Raw genomic sequence first — 22,294 nt, 5'->3', positions numbered from 1 at the left:
CTTATCACAATCCATACATACATCAATTGTGCGAAGGACATTTGTACATTCATTGGCCTCATATGAATTATTTCTTAAACTGGGAAGTCACTGCTTAGAATGGAAATGGTTTTATAGCTCTTGTGGATTTTTAATTTATGGACATCCAAGATTGGTCATGGTATATAGCCTGTTCTGAGTCACTGACTCTATATTTATTTTTGACATAAAGTGAAATTAAATTTGGCGCACTCTCTCATTACCTAGTGTCTGACCTTAACATTCCTTCCAGGGATTTTTCAGTGTAAACTTGGTTTTATGTGGACACAGCTAAATGTGCATCATGAAGATTGAATTTATGAGGAGAGAAATATTTGGTGTCTAAGCTGGTTCCATTGTCACAGTGAAGCATGTTGAAAGGGGGCACTATAAATGAAGTATCACATTCTTGGTACTTTTAATAGCGTTTTATGTAAAAACATATGTATCAATAAAAACAACATGGCAAGTCCATATGCATGCAAGATTTAACTTTTAGATCCTAGAATTGATTCAGAATGCATCAAATTATTCATATTATTATCAAATCTTAGTAAGTCTGGTAATTTAGTACGGAGTTTAAATTTTTTTCTTTCCTTGGTGAATGGTAATTTTATAGTTTGGATTTATTCAAAGCTCTTCCAAGCTCAGTAGTTTGGAACAAATTGGAAAAAGAAGCTCCGTTCCTTCAGATGACTAAAATTAATTGGAGGGAAATTAAATATGCCATTGTGGCTTTTAGGAGAGTGTATTAAGTTTATGTTCAATAGATAATATTGGGCACATTCAAGACCATAAAGTCCACTCAGATGTGTAATGATGTAATATGGTTGAATCTATAAGTGTTCAATATCTCTACCATTTTCTTTTCCTTTTATGCCTTGGTTCTTATGAGCACCTCTGTACTGTTTATTAGCATATACATAAACGCACTCCTCATCTATAGTGTTTTGAATACCATTCTCCTAAAATCTGTTTAAGACGTATGCTTGCTAATGCTTTATACATCTTGTTTTATAGATGCCCCAAACATAGGACAAATTTAATTGCTGAAATCACTGGGGAAATTATGATTAAAATTGATCTCAATTTTTCTACCTTATTTTTAAAATTGAGTGCTGGCACCAATGAAAAGATTTGATGTCATCTTAAAGTAGTACTTAGTAAGTTGCACATGAGCATTATTTATTTTAGTTGCAAATTACGCACTCATTCAAACATGACTTTTCCTTTGCCTGCCTCCTCTCCTTCACCTGTCCCAGTGTGGAGAGAAGTCAAAATGCAAGACATTTGCATGATTGCACTTGTTTTTAAGCAAATTAATGGACACAGTCTATTTGCCAGTGAGTAATTTCCGAGATCACAAAAACATTTAAGCTGCCTGTCATGGATCAGAAATAAATAACTGCTAGAATTGCTAATGCATGAGTAATTTAAAAATTCAGGTGTTTTACAAAATCTTTTTCAAATTGATTAAGTTTTAAGTACAAAACTCTTATTTAAAAAGAACATCTAATGATGAAGGCTTTTGTACACTCTTTGTTGGAAAACTGGATAATCAATAGTTATTTATTCTTTACAGGCCCTGGATTTGAGCAGAAAATTTCAGATCAAATAGCAAGGATGATTTCTGCCTGGAACATCCAAATAACTACACTATTTTTAAAGACAAATCCAATAAATATAAAGCAAATGAAGTAAGCCTTCCATAAATATTGATCAACTCTATGGATTTATGAAAATATATTTTTAAAGACTCCTTGAACAGAGGGCTATGAATTGCGTGCTGCTTCTTGGTAGCTTTAGAATGACTTTATCGGAAGGCTTTGAGGTAGAAACCCAACCAGGAGAGGATGCACAGTGACTTTCAACCAGATACACTCATGGTTGCTAAGATTATCTGACCTAAATCAATAAAACAGTAAAGTTTTCTAAATATTCTTTCTATCTTGTCCTTCAGTATACTATCAAGAAAATTCTGATTGTACACATCAGAGATTATTCTTATTTTTATTTGCAGTATCTTGAGTGGTGGTGTCATAGTTGGCCAGTACTGCTCTAACACAAGCAGGTGGATTTAAAATAGTTTCATCTTCTCTCAGTTTGGAAGGCTAAGATTCCAAATAAGGGTTCTGGCAGTGTTGATTACTTTCCTGTTGGTGTCTCCAGTATTTCTTAGTTCTTGGCAATGTTCACACAGTGTCTATCTTCCCTAGGCCCGTGAGCTTCTGTTTAATCTGTTCATCTTATAACTCAGAAATAATTAGATTTAGAATCCACCGTACTCTGGCCAAACCTCAACTGATTGATTGATTGATTGGTTGCATGATGTTAAGCAATCTGTTCTACACAAAGCCAACAGATTTAAGATGCAATTAAATCATGACAGCCAATAGGCAGGATTGCAATACATTTGAGGAAAGGGTTAATTCAATCCATTGGGATATAAGGGAGTATCTAACATGAAGGTAATTATGAATGGACTAACATACTGTGTCGATGTCATTCTTCATGAAAATGGTATGATTAATAGAACTATTGACTCATTTTCAGTTAATGGCGGCACCATGTGTTACGGACAAGCACTGCTCCGTACAGTTTTCTTGCCTCGTTTTCATGGAGGCAGATCATCTGGTCATTGTTCTTTGGTGGCACTGGGTGAGTTGGGTTGGTAACACTTTTTTTTTCTCTCTGTTTTAACAGTTTGATTGGCATACACTCCACATGCAATACAATTTAATCATTCAGTCTTATTAAGAAGAGTTGTGCCCTCATCAGCACAGTCAATTTCAGAACATTTTCTTCTCACACTCATTGTTGTTAGCTCCTGATTCCACCTTCCCCCTTCTTCCCCTGCCCCTAATTCAGTTACTGTCTCTATAACGCTACCTATCCTGAGTTTCATATATAGAAATTAATATGAAACAAAACACAATTATACAAAATCATACAAATTAAACAAACATAAAACAACAATAACAACTAGATAAAGCATAGTAAACATCAGTCAAAGAGAAGGCAAGAAATATTAAGAACTGGGACAACTTTAAAATGGGTCAGAAGGGACATAAAATGATGGTGCTCCATTTTAATCTGACTCTATCTGCCATTGCCAGTTTTACAATGCTCTCTGTATGGTAGCCAGGCTCCTAACATCCTTCGGCTATGACCAGAGGGTATTCACTGGAGATGTATGTAATCCATGTGGGGACCAGCCAATCCATCTGGGGGTTCAAAGTCTTCTGCAAGCTGGGGGTTCACAATATAAGCTCTGACACCATTCTGCTCTTTGGATTTAGGTTTTATTATTTATAATTCTTGGACCACACAGGCTGGTGGGCTTCTTCCATGTGGAATTAGTTGACACCTCAGTTAAACAGATGAATGCACTGCTGGAACCCCTCACTCAACAATGCCAAGAAATCGGGGCAACTGACTGGATGAGATACATATATCCAAAGAAATATGACCTAGCAGGATGTAACCATTATTGACTGACATCTTTGATGTTACACACAACTAAGGTTTTTCTGAAGTTAATTTTTCAAATGATTGCAGTTGTACATCCAGATATTCAAGCTGGATTCAAATGAATATGTGGAATGAGGGCTATCTGCTCCTGGCTGGTGGGGTAAACGCAGAATGATCTTACCTGGTATTTTATTGACGATGCAAAGGCGTTCAGCTGTGTGGGTCACAGCACACTGGATAACACTGTAAGGAATGTCATAACAGGTACTGTCATGCAGGACCTGTCTGTAGAGCATTTGACAGGCCTGTGGCTAGAACAAGGGGAGACTGCCTGGTTAAGAATCAGTAAGATAACGCATTAGGGTTATAGTCTTTATATTTATTTTATCTGTTAGCTGAAAAAAAAAAGCTGGTTACGTTGGACTTTCTGAAGAATGTGCCATTAGCAAAGGAGGAGATTCATCATAAATCTTCTATTTGTGGATGACACAACCTGTTGCTAACAGAAAAGCAAAGAGGCCTCGAAACCCTTAGTGATGAAAACGGAAAACTGTACTCTTCAATGTAGGTTGCTCTTGTTGTTAGGTGCTGAGTCAGTTGCGACTCCTAGCGGATCTTCAAAATGAAATACCTCCCTCTCTGGTCCCGTCCTCACCATTCTTCTGATGTTGGAGGCTATTGCTGCAGCCACTCATGGGGGGTCTTCCCCTTTCTTGCTACTCCTCTGCTTTACCAAGAAGGATGTCCTCATCTGTGGACTGGTCTGAAGAAGAAGAAGAAGAAGGAAGGAGAAGAAGAAGCAGTAAAGAAGAAGACTCTTCACAACTGAATAAGAAACATTTTGATAAAGGAAATAATGAAGCTGTTAAGGAATTCATTTTACTTAAATCCATAATCAACACCACTGGAAACAGCAGCCAAGAAATCAAATTTGATATTACATTGGGAAAATTTACTTCAAAAAATCTCTCTAAAGTGCTAAAAAGAAAAAAAATCCCTTTAAACACTAGGGTTTGACTGATTCAACATTTGCTATTTTCAATGCACTTGATCGTTGGGCTGATGATGAATATTGAATATACTATATACAGATTGCCAGAAGGATGAACAAATCTGTTTTCAAAAAAGTACCAGCAGAATTCTCCTTATCCAACACACGTGATGAGACTTTCTCTCATGTCCTTTGGACATGTTATCAGGAAGGGTCTGTCCCCGGACAGCACCAGGCTCAATGACGTAGAGGATCAGTGAAAATGAGAACCCCCTAATGAGACCAATTAACAGCAGTGAAGCAACAGGGGGCTCCAGTGTGCAAGCAGTGGTGAGGGCGGGGCAGGACCCGGAGCGTTCAGTCTGCAGTCCACAGGGCCACCACGAGGGAGACATAGCAGCACCACAAGAACAGACACGTGCCGAACCAACAATTGGAAACATACTACTATAACACAATTTGTATGGTACTTACAGATTTCTGGGAAATTAAAAAAGTTCTCAGTCATATTTCAATTTTGATCATAAACTCAGTTTTAAAAGTGTAATAATTGCTCTTTTATAGTATACTTTGGTATCAAATTAGGTAAGTGATAGATTCAAAATTAGTTTTAAATGCATTTCTTTTGTAAAAAATTAATATACTATTCTGCATAATTCTCCGTGGCCTCACTGATGTTCTAATACTTTTCTCTAAGTGGACTCCAGGTAGCCACTCTTTTCTTCACCCTAGCTCCAGCTAAAGCCAGCTGTTCTTCAGGCACCAGTTTGATTAACTTGTTTAGGAACTGGGGCCTATCGGATTACATTATTTTCCATTCCTGTCTCATGCAGCTGTAGCTGGTACTTTCCACACAGCCTTCACAGATCAACTTCCTCCCCCACTTCACTTCACCTAATTAAAAAAAAAATTGCTTCCTTCTCTCTTTAAGTGGTGTGTGTGTGTGTGTGTGTGTGTGTGTGTGTGTGTGTGTGTGTGTGTGTGTGTTTCTAAAAGTTCGCTTCTTCCTTTTTTGGTAACCATATTGCTGGCAAATTTTAGTAATATGCTCTTTGCTTGTAGAAAATGCTTCATGAAAAAACATTTACTGGTAATGCAAACATTCTGAAATGTAGAATAAGTGAATCTTATTGATAGAAAAATATCTTAAGTCATAACATTACTTTAGATTCAAGTTAAGATCTATGCAACATGAATATAAGAAAATGATTCAGTGTTCTGCAAATTATTGTTAACCTCGTCTTAGTGAATTCTAAATAATACAAGTTTCATTAAAAAAAAAACAACTCTGAGGAGGAAGCAATATATAGTTTTTAAAAAGTCACACACATGTTATAGTTAGATATGCATAAGTTCAGCCATTCCAAGGACAAACACTTTCAAAATTCACATAATTTCTTAGTATATTAATCAACTATCAGTGTAATTTTTTTCATAATCTATTTACTGAAACCTCCAATAAATCATTAATTTTGTGCTTGAATATCTTATTATTAAGAATCATTAAACATAAATTGCAACATTAGAAAGTTAATATTATTCCGTATGAATCATAATAATCAAATCAGTGCCAACTAAAATAGCATAAAAAATCAGTAGTCCCATTTTCTGATGCAATTAGCTTATTTCAGACATGTTTTTTTTAAAAAAATAACTCATTTTGCATTAAAAAATGCACTGACCTAACCCAAACCCTTTGCCACTGTGTTGATTGTCAGCTGGAGTAACTTTAAATGTCCTTAGTGTCCCAGAGTAGAACTGCCCCCAAAGTCCACAACTTTACTGAAGCAAATTGCTACATATACTTCCCATGTTGGGATGAAGGCTTCAAACCACTCACTTTTGGCTCAGTAGTCAAGCACTTAATCACTGCATCATAAAACAACAACAACAATAACAAAACCCATGCTCTTTGGTCAAGTTTGACTCCTAGCTAACACTGTAGGACAGACTAGAACTGCCCCCATAAGGCTCCAAAGGTCATAAATCTTTACAGAAACAGCACCGCTCCATTTGTTAGCCCTGGAGCAGCTGGCAGGGCTGCACTACTATCTATCGGCCATCCAACACCTCGCCTCTTGTGCTGGCAGGGTCATTGATGAGCAATTGCATTCATGAGAATTATTTTATATGAAAGGATAGTAGTTTAAAATTTTAACCTGGAATTTAAAGCTACCTTTGTGTTTAAGATGCTATTGGAGAAAAATGCTTAAATGTACAATATATACTTATGAAAATCAGGATAGGATGGAATTCTCGAGAGCCAACAGACTCCACAGTTACCAAAAGATTGTAGAAAGTAAGTGTCACACTTGAGTAATTTCTAGTATGGTTACACGAAAGGTACAATAAAACAATCTAGTCATAATTTCTGTATAAAAATTTCAGCATTCCATGTGTCATGACCTCTTATCTCTTATATGTATCTGTGTACATGCTTCCATCTAGCATGCAGTGAAAGGCAGGACTGGGGTCATGATAGTGAGGGGTGAGGAAACCTCAAGGAACCAGAGGAATATTGTATGTTTCATCAGTTCTACTGTGCCCTGGTTGACTCATCCCTTCTTGTAACCTTTCTATAAGGGGATATCCCATTATCTACAGATGGGTTTGAAGTCTCAGCTCTGTCCCCCGTCATTCTCAACAATATGGGGTTTTGTTTGTTTTGAGTCTTCTGATGACTGTTACCTGATCCAGTCTGACACTTCATGATCACACAGGCTGGTATACTTCTTCCACGCAGGCTAGTTGCTTCTCTTCTAGATGGCTGCTTGTTTATCTTCAAGCCTTTAAGATCCCAGATACTAAATTTTTTGATAGCCGGACACCATCCCCTTTCTTTATTACATTTGCTTGTGGCCAATTTTGTCTTCAGCAATCTTGGGAGTAGTGGAGCCAGAAGGGGACGGGGAAGGTTGAGAGAGGAGAGGAGGAGGGGGAACCAATTGCAATGATTGATACATAACCACCCCCACTCCCTACCTGGGGGACAAACAAACTGTGGGGGAAGGGAGACAGCAGTCGGTGTAAGATATAAAAATAATTTACAATTTATCAAGGGGTCATGAGGGCAGCACAGGGAGGAGGGAAAAAAAGGAGAGCTGATTCCAAGAGCTCAACTAGAAAGTAAATGTTTAGAAAATAATGATGACAACATATGTACAAATATGCTTTTATAATTGATGTATGGATTGTTGTGATCTTTTAATAAAAAAATTAGAAAAAATTCAGCATTATAAAAACATTATCTAGGAAATATTAGTATCGTAATTCATATATATGTATATGAATTATTTGTGGCTTATTTTGAATATTAATGCTATCTTACCTGCAGCAAAACTTTCTTTTAAAATTGTCATTTTCTTATCAGAAACTTATATGCAGTGAAATGCACAGAAACTTACTTGTACAGTTGTGTTTGACAAATAGCTGAAAACAACATCCACTGTCATTAGAAGAATTCCAACTCATAGGAGCGCTTCAGGGCAGGGTAGAACTGCCCCTGTGATTTCTAAGACTGTAACTTGTCATGGACATAGAAAGTCTTATCTTTCTCCTGAGGAGTCGTGAGTGGTTTTGAACTGCTGACCTGTGGTCATGACCACTCCACAATCAAGGCTCCTTTTGACACATTCCCTAAGTATTCATTTAACTTCTGCTCAATCCTCATGCAGAACACTTCCATTCCCAGTAGCATATTTCCTTGGCCCCTAGCTCCAGCCTTCAGTTAACCACTCTCCTGATTTTAGTCAATTTGTTTTAATTGAAGTTCTTAAGCTATATATTTTTTTCTGTCTGGTTCTAGTTATTTCAATATAATTGTGAAACTCAAGCCGTTGTAGGTTTGAGTAATTGGTTATTGTGTCATTTTTTATTTGACACATGTCTAACTGGCTTATTAACTGGAGATATAAGTGTATATATATGCATATATGTTGCCTATGTGGTATATTTATAAATTGGTGTGCATAGATGCACATACACCATGTACATATGTGTGTTTATATTCACACACATATTATCATTTGTATGTTTATTGACTTCTTATAGACATTAGGATTCTTAAGAGAAAAGATATTTTTCATACATAAAGCTGCAATAAATAACCTGAACAAATCTGTAAATGTTCAAAGTCAAACAGTTTTATTAACTGGTTATTCTATTTTAACTACCCCCACACCCATAAAATATAAGTTCTAGTTCTCATTCTCACCAGCATTTGATTTCACCATAGTATGGTAACAATACGAATCCTGTTTTGAGGGGATGATTGCTATTTAATGAAAAAATAATGTCTTCACTTCTTAGCGTTACTGTAAGAGAAAAACCACAAATGGAAGACTTTAACAAGTGTTTATTTTATCACAGTGTATGTGGTTGGAAGTCTGAATTCCAGGCATCAGCTCTAGGAGAAGAGAGTCGTGGTGGTGGTAGGGTATACTTCGTACTGCTAACTCCAGGTTGGTAGTTCAAAAGCACCAGGTGATTTTGTTTTTCCTGTTTCAGGGAAAGACGAGGCTTTCTACTCCCACAATGAGGTATAGTCACAGAAAGCGACAGGGGAGAAGTCTACTCTGTTCTACAGGGCTGCTATGAGTTGGAATCAACTCAATGGCAGTGAGTTTGTTTGGGGATTTGTGATGTTGTGGTTTAATACTTGGCTGCGATCTGAAAGGTTGGTGATTCAAACCTACTAGTACCTCCATAGGAGAATGATAGGGTAGGCTACAAGATTGCAAACCCTCCCCCTTAGGGTTACTATGAGTTGGAATCCCTTTTATATCAACATATTTGTTTTGGGGGGCTTAATTTACTAATTTTGATTAGGAGTTTGGTATCTGTTCAAGATAAACATTGGCCTGTGATTTTAAAAATTATATATTTCTTTAACTTTTATACCAAGATTGTGCTGCCAAATAAACTGGTGGAAAGTATTCTTTGCTTCTTTGTTTTCAAAAGATTATTAGGATTTCATCTAGACTGACAGAATTGACCCATGAAACCTCACAAGACTATGTTTTTCCAGTGTAGTCATTTTCTAAAGCTAATTAGTTATTTTATGTTCACATTCTTTTTTTTAATTTTCACATTCTTAATAAATATAGGACAATTCATGCTTTCTATATCATTTGGGGTAAGTTGTAGTTATAAAGAATTCGACCATTTCCTGTGAGATGTCAAATTTATTGATTTGGGGTGGTTTGGCATCTGTCATGATGTTCTGTCACTCCTGGTATGGATAGTTTAAATTTACTGACTTTTCTATAAAAATTAATTTTGAATGGAAAACATTTCTCTATTGTCTATTTTACATTTCATGGATTTCTGATCCTTTATTATTTGCTTCTTTCTAAATATTTTGGGTTAAATGTCCTTTGGCCTTTCTGTCTGTCATGAGTATTACTCTAACAGACATACTGTAGCGAACAGAATCTTATTCTCTCACAAAGTGCAGGCTGGAGGACAGGCTTTTTGCCTCTGTAAATCCTGGGAAAAGTCAGGTTCTTTGTTTCTCTGTGGATCTTGGTGTGGCGTGGTGCTTCTTTCCTTCTCAGGCTCCTTGTTTAATTTCTTTTACATCTCAAAAGACATGGACATACATGCAGCCCTACATGAATCCTGTCTCCTTACCGTTAGGAAAGAGAACCCATCTTCAAATAGGGATTTGAAAACCAGGCCTAAGAGTTAGATTTCTAGCACATATTTTTAGGGGGCATGACTCAAGCCATAGCAATGATTTTTCAAGTCATTTTCTTTTTAAAACAATCATTTGTAGATATAAATTATATTATACGTATTTCTTTAACTATTTATCACATATTATAATTTTTTTCAGATTAATGCATTTTCTAATTTATTTTGAGTTTCCTTTGAACCCTGATTATATAATTATCTGTTTAATTTACAAATATTTGGGACTTTTGTAGATAGCCTTACACCATAGGATTTGTCAGGGAATATTTCCATAAGATGTAATATTTTAAAATTTAGAGTCATTTTAAGTGAACCTTGCCCTATGCTCAAAATATAATTTAACATTTGAGTGTTTTCCTTTGTACACATGAAAAATGGGGGTCCCCCTACCCCAGTTATTGACAATGTGATTTTTGTTAGTTGCTGTTAAGTAGATTGTGGCTTTTCAGGGCCCTTTCAACAAAGCAAAGTGCCGGTCATTCCTGCCATCCTCACAGTTGTTATACTTGAGCCACTGTAGCTACTGTGTCAGTCCCTTTCCCTGGGGACTTCCTCCGTTCCGGTGGCCTCCTCTTCCAAGCACGATGTGCTTTCTCAGGGACTGGTCTCCGCTGAAAGTGTCCACAATTAGGAATCCTTGATCCCTTGGCTTCTCAGGAGAATTCTGGCTGTACTTCTTCCAGGCAGATTTGTTGGTCCTGGCAGTCCCCAGTTCTCTCCATAGTCTTCACCAACACCCTAATTCACTTGCATCAGTGTTCTGGTCTTCCTTATTGGTTGTCCAATTTAGCCATTGTACCATTATTGGATATTGTGTGATTGCTTAATGAGATTGATCGTATTTTTTCATATCTGTACTCTTGATCCTTTTAGTATACTAGTTAATAAGAAGACAGTATTAAAAATCACCAAATATTACTGTAGCTTTGTTGTGTCTTTTTCTGATTAAACCAGCTTTTGTTTCGTGTGAAATGTTTTTATTAAACACATATGTTTATTAATATTATGTATTCCTGACTAAGTGACCTGCTAACAGTATAAACTGTCCCTTTTATGTCTGGGAATATTCCTTGTTTTAGAGGCTATTCTGTCTGATAATAATATAGCTGAAAAACTATTGTTCTTTTACTTCTATTTCTTATCTCTTTATAAACTTACTTTTGAATTGTCATTATATTTAAAGGTTTCTCTTTTGAACACCATAAATTAAAATTTTTTCCAGTATGATTCTTTGCTTTTCACATAAAATATTTCGTCCATTTAAATTTAAAGTTATCATTAATTTAGTTGAATTGGACTTACTCTTTGGTGTTTGTTTCTTATTTGTCCCACCATTTTTAGTTCCTATATTCTTCTTGCAGGTTATTTCAATGTCCTTAACATCCTATTTTAATTCTTGTTAGTTTTTTAAATTATATTTTCTTGTATTATTATTTTTGTAGTGATTTCTCAAGATATTATAACTCCTTTACTACAATATCTACTTAAGTTAATATAAAATTTTATATAAAATATGCAAAATATACAAAAGTATAATACCATCCATATGTTATGAAGTTGCTTTGAAATATTAAAGTACTATACATCTATATACATTAAATGCCACAAAGCAAGGATCTTACTTTGAGGAATATGTTGCACCTGGCCCAATCCATAGTATTTTCAATCACCTCATGTACGTGTCACAGTCGGACATTAAATAAGGAAGCCTGAAGTGGATCGGTGCATCCGAATTACAGTGCTGGCAAGGAATTCCCAAACACTGGGGACTGCCAAAAGAACAGACAAATGTGTCCTAGAAGAAGTCCAGCCGAATGTCCCTTCGAAGTAAGGATGGCATGACTTTATCTCCTGCACTGTGGACAGGGTGTCAGGAGAGACCAGTCCCTGGAAAAGGACATCGTGTTTGGTCCAGTAGAGGGGCAGCGTAAAAGAGGAAAGCTCTTTACGAAGATGGATTGACACCGGGCGACAACCCTGGACTCAGACACAGCCACAGTTGTGTGGATGACACCAGGCAGTGTTCCTCTCGTGCATACAGTCCCTAGGACACAAACTGACTTGACAACAGCTACCAACACTATACTTTTAAGTATTATAGATCTATGAATATAATTATGCACTGAATAATTATTCAGTGAATTATTTTATTATGGAGCCAGTAGACATTTTGCTGAACTAATGTCCTTTGCACCTATTTGCCTTTTTGGTGTTCTTTGTTTACTGATATAGGCCCAAGATGCAATTAAAGTAATTTCTCTTTAGGCTGAAGGGTTTCTTGTACTGTGGGGATGCTGGCCAAAAATTCTCCCAGATTTTATCTCAAACAAATATCTTTGTTTTGCTTTGACATTTAAAGAACAGTTTTTTTCTTCTGACTGTAGAATTCTGGCTTGACAGGTTGGGTTTTGTTGTTCATTGCTGCTTTTATTTCTTCTTTAGCACCCTAAAGACGGCATAATTTTGTCATCCCAGTAACCCTGGTTTCTAGTCAGAAAGTAGTTGCCACTTCTATTGTTATTCTTGTATGTTAAATATGTTATTTCCTCTGATAATTTTCAAGGTTAATAAAATGTTTACTTTTAAGTAGTTTAACAATAATGTGGCCAGTTGTTTTCCTTACAATTATTTTACTCTTATTCCAATGAACTTTTATATTTTAAAATAGATATTTTTCCAAAATTTGATGGAAAAATGCAACCATTATTTTTTCAGATCCCTTTATGCCTTCTTTCTCCACCCTTTGGTGGCTCCAGCTCCATCTCACTTGCTCTTGTCTCTCCAGTGATTGAAGCTGTGCATTTGCTTCCGATCCTCCTTCTCCTTTCTCAGTTGGAATGGTTCTATGGATCACGCTGATATTCATTAAGCAAATCTAGTCTCTTTTTTCATTTCAGACACACACATTGACATGCTAGGTATCCATCTTATTGTATCTTGTTTCTATTTCTCCACTGAGGATGCTTATCTACTTTTTAATTGTGATATTTTTATTAAATCAAATGCAATAATTATGTGAACTTTTTGAAGTACTTTTCTGCTAATTCCGACAACTTAGTTATCCTGGATCACTTTCTTTTTTTTTTTTTTTGCTTTTTTTTTTTTTCTTCTTTTACATTTTATTAGGGACTCCAACAACTCTTACCACAATCCATACATATACATACATCAATTGTACAAAGCACACCCATACACTCCCTGTCCCAATCACTCTCAAGGCATTTGCTCTTCACCTAAGCCCCTTGCATCAGGTCCTCCTTTTTTTCCCCCCCTCCCTCCCTTTTCCCCCCTCCCTCATATGCCCTTGGTAATTTATACCTCGTTATTTTGTCATATCTTGCCCTATTCGGGGTCTCCCTTCCCCCCTTCTCTGCTGTCCCTCTCCCAGGGAAGAGGTCACATGTGGCTCCTTGTAATCAGTTCCCCCTTTCCAACCCACTCACCCTCCACTCTCCCAGCATCGTCCCTCACGCCCTTGGTCCTGGAGGTATCATCCACCCTGGATTCCCTGTATCTCCAACCCTCCTATGTACCAGTGTACAGCCTCTGTCCTATCCAACCCTGCAAGGTAGAATTCGGACTGGATCACTTTCAAATGATCTCTTTTGCTCTCTTGTTTCCTCATGCCTATGACTTTTCCTGTCTGCCTAACAACTCTTATGTTTATAATGTACATTATTGATCATTTGTTGAAGGAATTCTGGATGTTATTATTTTCTTTGATGAATGTTAGGTGTTTTAATTTAGGTCAAAATTGAGACTGATCACCTTGTGGAGATGGGCCTGAATGTCATCATTCTGAAGTGAAAACTTGAGTCTGAGGCCTGAGAGTGAAGTAAATGTATAACCTTTCTGTGGTTTCAATATAAAGCCTGAGCTACTTACTCATCCTTGTTTTATCAGACTCCAACTCAATTCTGCCTCCCTACATTTGCCAGTAGCTACAGTTTTTATTAGTTTTTCAACTGTTGCTTTTCAATGTGTTTCTTGGATTGTCCTTTATGCACCATTAAGAAATTAGCTAAAAGTTAAGGTGCAGTTTAAGTCCAGAATTTGATCTATCCACTCTACAGCTCCTTCTTTTTTTAGACATATGACATCCCAAAATATCTGGGCTACACTCTATTCTTCAGCACCTTGAGCCAACAGCTGTTTAATTTTATACTCTCACACAATAGACATATGGTATAATTTTATAACAATAATATTGTATTGTATACAATTGTAGAATAATTATATACATACATTCCCAGTCTTTGGATCCAGGTCTTTTCTGTATTTTGAAGATTATCTGTACAGCCACTGTCCTTAGAACCGAGTAATGGTTTTAAAGCATTGAGGTACAATTAGCATTGGAATACATTAACCCATCATGAATAAATATGCTAATTTATTCTTTACATTGATAGTTGATTTATTCAAAAATTATTTACTCTACCTTCCCGACACTGATCCGTATGAGCTTCTTTTTTTCTATTGTACTTCATTTGCAATACTTATCTACACGAATAGAGATTCAGTTCTTCATCACTAGCTGGTCGTTTTCAATAAGCATGCTCCTCAAATGTTAATTGACTCATGGTTTCGGTTGCCTGGTATGTCTAGCTATCTCCCCAAAGGGTTTTACTTAGCCTCTTGGGCAAACCCATTTCTCCTTCATCTACATCCAAAGCTGAAATTTTGTTTTACTTATGCCTATCATCCATTCAGTCATGTCCACTCAAGTCTTTGCCAACTCTTCCTGAACGTCAGCAGTTCAATTTGGTCTCCAGCTATTGTAGCAGTAGCCCTAGTATATAGTTAACTCTGCCATCTTATTACTCTCCTAAGAGAAACTTCTAATAAATAATTTCAAGTAAAAATTGTCAGTAGATACTATTTATCTATTAGAGGCTATTATGGGGTACCTTGCTATCAAGAACTATCCAACGAATGACTCTGTAAAACAAGTCATTTTGTGCCTGAATAAAAGATTCTATAACCTATTTTCCTTATACTGTTCTCCAGAAATGGATTAAAGTTGTACTTATATATTTTATAGATAATGTATTCAGTAGTTGCTTCAAAGTCTAAAATACTTATAACAACAGTTCATAAAATAATATGCCCTCAATCGTGCATCTGCTCCCATATTGGAAAAGACACAACAATATTTAGTGAATCCTACACCTTCTTATGGATACATTATGTTGTGTGCAGACAGAGTCAGTTTACAAAGTGGTTTAGAATTCCACACTAGTAACAGTATGTCGCTTCATATTTTCTGATTTTAGTGCCACTCCCATAGGAGGATGGTTTGGTGAGCGCTACCTTAGCTACTCCAAAATCCGTCTCTAGATTAAGCTAGACTAGCATAGTGAATTCAATTGAACTGTAGTATCTTAACCTCTGAGGAAATGGTTCTACTATAGCATGTTTAAAATTTTTACCCCTCACTGACACTGAGATCTATTATAAAAAACACCCTAATTGAACATATCTAGCCTTTACTACGTGATGCTAGTGCTGAGGACACTATTCATTAAATTTCAAGGTCACTTTTTACATGAATTTTTATAAGAAAGATAACTTTGACCTCAGTAGCAGGTATTATTGTATTATTGATCACTTAGTTTGTCTTTATTTATTGTCACAGAAATTTATCATCTTAATTTTTCCCTTTGTATTTGCTACAGTACTCCGAGTAGAATTCTAAACTTACATCCCACAAATGTGCAATATACATTTTGTCTATTATTAACATCCATGAGTTCATTGATTTTATTTTTGCTTTTTAAAATTTTCTGTCCCCAGCTAATCACATAATGCCAATATTCACTTGTGTTTTCTTTTGCCTCTATTTTGCATTATTCTTTATTATAATTACAATCAAGGAGCCCTGCTGGCACTGTGGGTTAGGCACTGGGCTGCTAACCTCAGGGTTAGCAGTTCAAAACTACCAGCCTCTCTGTCAGAGAAATATGAGGCTGTCTGCTATCCAAGAGATTTACATCAAAAGGAGTTACAAAAGATGAGCTGGAACGGACTCAGTGGCTGTGTTGTTATTGTCATTGGTATTATTGTAATCCAGATCGTACTTCATCTATTCAATGTATTGAATGGTTTCTATAAACTTTAACTCTGAGAAAAATAGGCTCTTTGGAAGTTTGATCTTTCCATTTCCTTGACTTTGCAAGTTGTTAGCAGTTTTTAATAAGAGCTACTTAAACTTTCTTAAAATTTCATTATCTTTTAATAAAACCCTCACCATGCTCCAATCCTTTTGAAAATTTATTGTTGCTTCCTTGTAATTTATCTCTATATACTTTTCACCCCTTAAATATTTTATTTCAATTTACATTTCTCTCTCCATTTTCATCTTTATTGAAACATCTTTTCTTCTACCTCTTTGCTACGTCTTGCATGTTTCTTTACATTTTAGTTCCAGGAAGAATTTCTTCCTTCATTAACCCTTCCCTATTGTCATTACACCTTTATGACTGCTTTGATTAGCTAAATTACCTTTTATATGTGAATTAAATTGCTTTCACCTTAAGAATGATACCTTGTTCACGTGCACAGCAGGATTGTTCAATAATTGCTATTGATTAAGTACAAGTCGGTGCAAAAGCTATATTTTATGTCCTGAAATTTGCTTTGTATTGAACTTTTAAAGAATTGCAACCATGTCATTAAGCCATTCTGCTAGAATTAGAATTATTTACTTTTACTTGGATATGCTAAGACCATAAATGTATATTGTGTGTTCACAAGGACTGTGGATTATTTAAATTTCCTACAGATAAAATGGTTAGCTGCAATGGGATCAATCCCAGCTCATTAAATTATTTAAAAATATATTATTGTTAATCACTTACTAAAGTTTACGCAATACTGGTGTCTGCTTTATACATATGAATTTTCAGACATCTGTTTGCTTAAAATAGCACCCCTGGGCTTGAAGATAGAAAGACAGTTATAAAAAGAGAAATTATGAAACACGGTCTTCCGTATACTTCTCAGTGTCCTTAACTAGGTTAGTGAGAAGTTAATATGAAGTAACAACAGAAATCTGTCATGAGGCCAGCCACTTCCACTACTTGAGATCCAGGTGTTTACAAAATAATTACATTTTATGCACATATTCATCTTTTAGATGGAATCTGCTAAATAATCACTAAAAGTTGGCATGCATTTAAACCTATAACAACTTGTAAGTGGATTTAAAGGCCTTCCCTTTAACCATGATGAAAGTATGTCACCGATAAGAATAATTTATAAATAAAAGTGTAATTTACTGAATACCTTGGCAATGAGTGGTGATCGCTTCATCACAGTTCAGTCATGTTTAGAAAATCTAAGCAAGCTGCGTTATTACTCCAGGAAGCATGGAATGATGTGTTCAAATTAGTACCATCTGTGAATAGAAAAAAATTGTGGTTTTTAGTCATTCTTAAAGAATGGAAATCTGATTCTCCATGCTAAAATGAGTGTAATCCTTTTTGTATCTGTAATTCAATAGGGTGGTTGCCTTGAAATGGTCTAGTTCAATGAAGAGTTCATCAAAAGAAAAGATACTGGATAAAAATGAGAGTTATTGTTGGTCAATTATTAGTTCCTCTGAGATAATAATTTTTTAAATGTCTGTGAGTTTTACTCTGTGTTTTGCCTCAGATTAGGTTTATTTTTTGGTTTGCGTGATTGAAAAACATGAACTAGAATTTGTACCGACCGAACAAGAATTCAATGAACAGTAATTGATTTACCCAGTCAGCAAATATTTTAAGTGCCTATATGTGTCAAAAACTCGTGTGTGTGTGTGTGTGTGTGTGTGTGTAGAAAACCCATCATTTAGGCTGTTGTGGGAAAAGTGACCAAAAGGCAGCGTTTCTCTTAGCTAGCTAAAGAAAAGCAGAAAGAAAGAGCCTGGAGCTTGTGTCATTGTCAGTTAAAAGTACTGCTCTATTAAGACCTTTTGTTCTGCAAAATGTAATGGGAGACTATTAAAAACCATGAACCAGTATTGTCCTCCTGAACAACAACAACAGAATCACAGGTTTATTAATATATTATAGGTGGGTGAGGCCTTCAAAAATATTCCTGGTAAACGTAATTGAAAGATCGTGTCACTTTCCACCAACTTTTGGAATCATATAATTCAAATACCATAAAATTTTCTCATTTAAAGTGTACCATTCTATGTTTTTAGTATAATTACTGTATGTACAACTATCATCACAACTAATTTTAGAAAATACCAAGTCCTTCAAAAAGAACCGAACACTTTTTAGCTTGCTGCCCTTAAAACACACATCCAACCCTAAGTAACCCTTCCTCTTTGTCTTTAGAGGTTTATTTCTGTTCTGCATATTAATTACGAATGGAGTCACAGAATATTTAGTGTGGGGTTACTGATTTTTAGCATAAAGTGTTTGGGGTTCAGAAGTACCAGCATGTCGCTGTTTATACGATTTCATTGTATAGATACACCACATTTTTGCTTATCCGTTTGGCAGCTGTGCATGTTTGAGTTATTTCCATCATTTCAGGATGAATGATGCTGTTACATGCATTTTTGTACAGCATTTTGTGCGGGCATATGCTTTCATTTTTCTTGAATGTTTATGTTGGAGTGAATTGCTGTGTCATATGCTATCTCTCTACTATTCACCAGTCAAATTTTCATTCTGTGGTGAAAAGCAACAACTGTGTGCTGCTGTGGTGCTGGAAGCCATGTCCCTGGTATTTCAAGCACCAGCAGGGCCACCCTTGGTTAACAGGGTTCAGTGTGGCTTCCAGTCTGAGAACAGACTAGGAAGAAAGAGCCAAAGGTCCCCTTATGAGGGATTAGCCACTGAAAACCTTATCGATCACAGTGGAACATTGTCTGACGCACTGCCAGCAAATGAGCCCCTCCGGTTGGAAGGCCTTCCCAAAGGACGTTAACAAAAGCTAACTGGAGGCATAAAGATCTACAACACAGGCATTAATGCTCCCAAAATGGACTGGTATTGGTCATGCTATCGGTCAATCCTACTTTACTATACTGGGAATGACAAATTGAAGAGAAATCACATTGCATTTATCATCAAAAAAGAACATTTTCACATAGACCTTGAAGTACAATGCTCTCTAGGACAGGAAAGCGTCTACAGGCCTAGAATGAAGTCTAGCTGACACAGTTAGGGAACACTAAAACTAGTACTGAACAAATTGAATCATTCTGCCACTTTTTATTCTGAAATTTAAAATGTACAAACTGGAAAGTGAAAGTTGGAAACAGAGAAGAAATCGGCAGTTGGAAAATATGGCCTGTATAATAGACACAAAGTTGGATATCAAATGATAGAATTTTGCCAGAAAATCAACATATTCATGGCCAATGCTTTTTTTACAACAACACAAGGGACAGCTACATGCACGGGCCTTTCCAAATAACAATAAACAGGACTTATTTGCATCTTCAGGAAAAGACAATGAAGAAGTTTAATATCATCAGCTAAGTCAAGGCCAGGAACTAACTCTGTAATAAATAGACCAATTGCTCATATGCAAGTTCAGGTTGAAGCTGAAGAAAATTAGTACAGGTCCTAGAGAGTCAAAATCCAATGTGGATTATATCCTACTTGAATTTAGATACCAACTCAATAGCAGATTTGATGCTGCACGGAACATCGTTGCAGAGCACCTGACATGGTAGTATTTCTATAAGAATATCACACATAATGAAACCAAAAATCATTGTAAAAACAGCAGAGAAAGGAAAGGCCGAAAATTGGATGTCAGAGGAAACTCTGAAACCGCTCTTGAAAGAAAAATAGAGCACATGGAAGAAATGATGAAGTGAAAGGGTCGAATAGAAAATGTCATGTCAGATAATTGTGCTTTGGCTCTCCAGTAAAGTTGTTAGAACGTGGATACATCTTTTGTTGACAACATTCAGCCTCGCCAGTAAACATGTCCAGATTCAATATGCCTTGGCTGCTGTAGCTGGAGGAGCTGCATCTGTGGAAGTTGAAGCTGCAAAGGGAGTGCGATTAGCTACTGAAAAGAGACAGACACCCATTTTGTATGATGAGTGTAGTGTACACCAACCTTGTACACAGAGCTCAGAAATGTTTAGTGGTTCAAATGTGAGCATTTATTTAGAATCACAGAAAAGGTGCCTCACCCCCACCCCCAACTCCTGGTGCACAGGGACACTTAACCACTTGCACTTCGCCCAGGACCTGAAGCTAGTCCAGCATCCCAGTGGTCCCAGGTCAGGGACCAAGAGAAGGCTTTTTCCCCTCTCAGCTCCTCTGGACAGGTGTCTGCTCTGCCTCTTAGTTATTGGGCCATGGGTCACCAAGCCAGCCCCACTCCAAGGACCCATGGTGGCAAAAGAATGAGAGCCATGGGTGGACATTGAGGTTACAAGTGTGAGACTGCTTCTGAAGGTTGTCCAGCATCATTGTCTTAAAGAGTCCCTCCACACCTGTCCTCTGAGTGGTAATGGCCTTGAGACCCTTCCCTGAAATGGAATTCTGGACTTTAAAGTACAGACTCTGTCACTCCCCAACAATCAATCCTCCCGCAGGTGATAGAAGGAAAGCCAGAGACCCTCGGGTCTCGGAAATTATCTGGTTTACCAAGAGCCGATTCTCCCAGCACTGCTGGTACGAAGAGTAGCTTCTCTCATGCCGGCACATGCCCAGTCAGTGGTGTATGTCCATTTGGAGTTTCTCTACTAATTTGTGGTTGGAATGACGGTCGATCGTATTTATTTCAGTCAGATCCATCTGGTGCTGACTTTGTCTGGAAAGCCACAGAAACGCAAAAGAACTTATGTGAATGGGAAAACTTTCCTGGAAAAAACATCCAAGGAGGACCTGGAACCTGAAGATACCATCCATCCAGCCATTGTGACTCTAAAGGAGAGCTTTGCAGGGCAGATGACGGAAAGTAGCATAGAACTTGGAATCCGCAATGAAGCTGATTTTAGGAGGCTGACTAACTGAAGTTAAGGATTACTTGGCAGCCATGGCATCATAATGAAGTGATTGAACAGTCCTGGATTAAACATGTCTCTGTCCTTAACATGTTCAAAATATTTTGTTATGAAGATTTTTTTTGCAGATTTATTTCTATATGGTTTAATGGACTCATATATTTAAAATGATACAAATCATAATAAACTGTTAATCTACCCCCGCACTCCAAGAAAACTTCAAAGGGCAGCTCTCGGAGGGAAAGTCAAGGATTATAAGGAAACGTATAGAGATATGGTGTTAAGGAGCCAAGAAGAAAGACCACCCTCAGAATTTCTCAAACTGAGAGAAATGAAGGAAATAACTGCAGCTTGGAGTTGCAATAGTGAAGGATGGTATGGGCAGACTGTGACACTGGAAGCCTAAAGAAGTTGAAAGGCAGACACAGAATCATTGTGCCCAAATAATTGATCAAGATGAAAGCAGTTCAAGAGGTATCATTTGATGAAGTTCAATCACATGAGCTTAGGAAAAGGTACAGAAGGAAAAAGTTCAAGCTGCCTTGAAGGCATGAGTGAAAAACAAACAAGACTCCATGAATGGTTGAATACCAATTGAAACCGTGCAACAACCCGACGCAGTGTTAAAAATCTCATTTGTTTATACCGAGGAACTGGGAAGATTGGACCTGGCTAAACAAGCAGAAGAGGCCCATATTTGAGCCCAGTCCAAAGAAAGGTGACATATCTGAATGCAGAGGCTATCAAACAGTATCAATAGCACATGATGCAAGTAAAATTTTACTGAAGACTTTTTTTGACAACCAGAGACGTATATCAACAGGGAGCTTTAATCTAAACTGGATTCAGAGAGAGATATGGAATAAGGGATACGGTATTATTTCTGACATCACATAGATTTTGATTGAAAGCAGAGGCTATCAGAGAGTTGTTGTGTTTTGTTGTCTACACAAAGGCACTTACCTTTGTGGACTACAACAGACTATGGATAACCCTGAAAAATGGGATTTTCAAACGATCAATTGTGCCCATGTGGAACCTGAACACAGACCAAGAAGCAGTAGTTTAATCAGGACAAGGGGATACTGTGTGGCTTAAAATCAGGAAAGGTGTGCATTAGGTTTGTTTCCTTTATCTGCACTTGCTCAATC

General features: G+C 36.8%; 1 protein-coding gene and 1 pseudogene across 2 annotated transcripts in view; both read left to right on the top strand.

Annotated features, from left to right (window-relative positions):
• Window positions 1–22,294, top strand: part of PTPRQ (protein tyrosine phosphatase receptor type Q) — a 251,561-nt gene that overhangs the window by 128,915 nt on the left and 100,352 nt on the right. The window lies entirely within an intron of this gene.
• LOC142450547 (proteasome subunit alpha type-2 pseudogene) lies at window positions 2,586–21,187 on the top strand (annotated as a pseudogene).

This window comes from Tenrec ecaudatus, chromosome 6 (assembly GCF_050624435.1).
Source record: "Tenrec ecaudatus isolate mTenEca1 chromosome 6, mTenEca1.hap1, whole genome shotgun sequence".
NCBI lineage: Eukaryota > Metazoa > Chordata > Mammalia > Afrosoricida > Tenrecidae > Tenrec > Tenrec ecaudatus.
The sequence above is the reverse complement of the archived record's forward strand: the minus strand, read 5'-3'. Positions and strand labels throughout refer to the sequence as shown.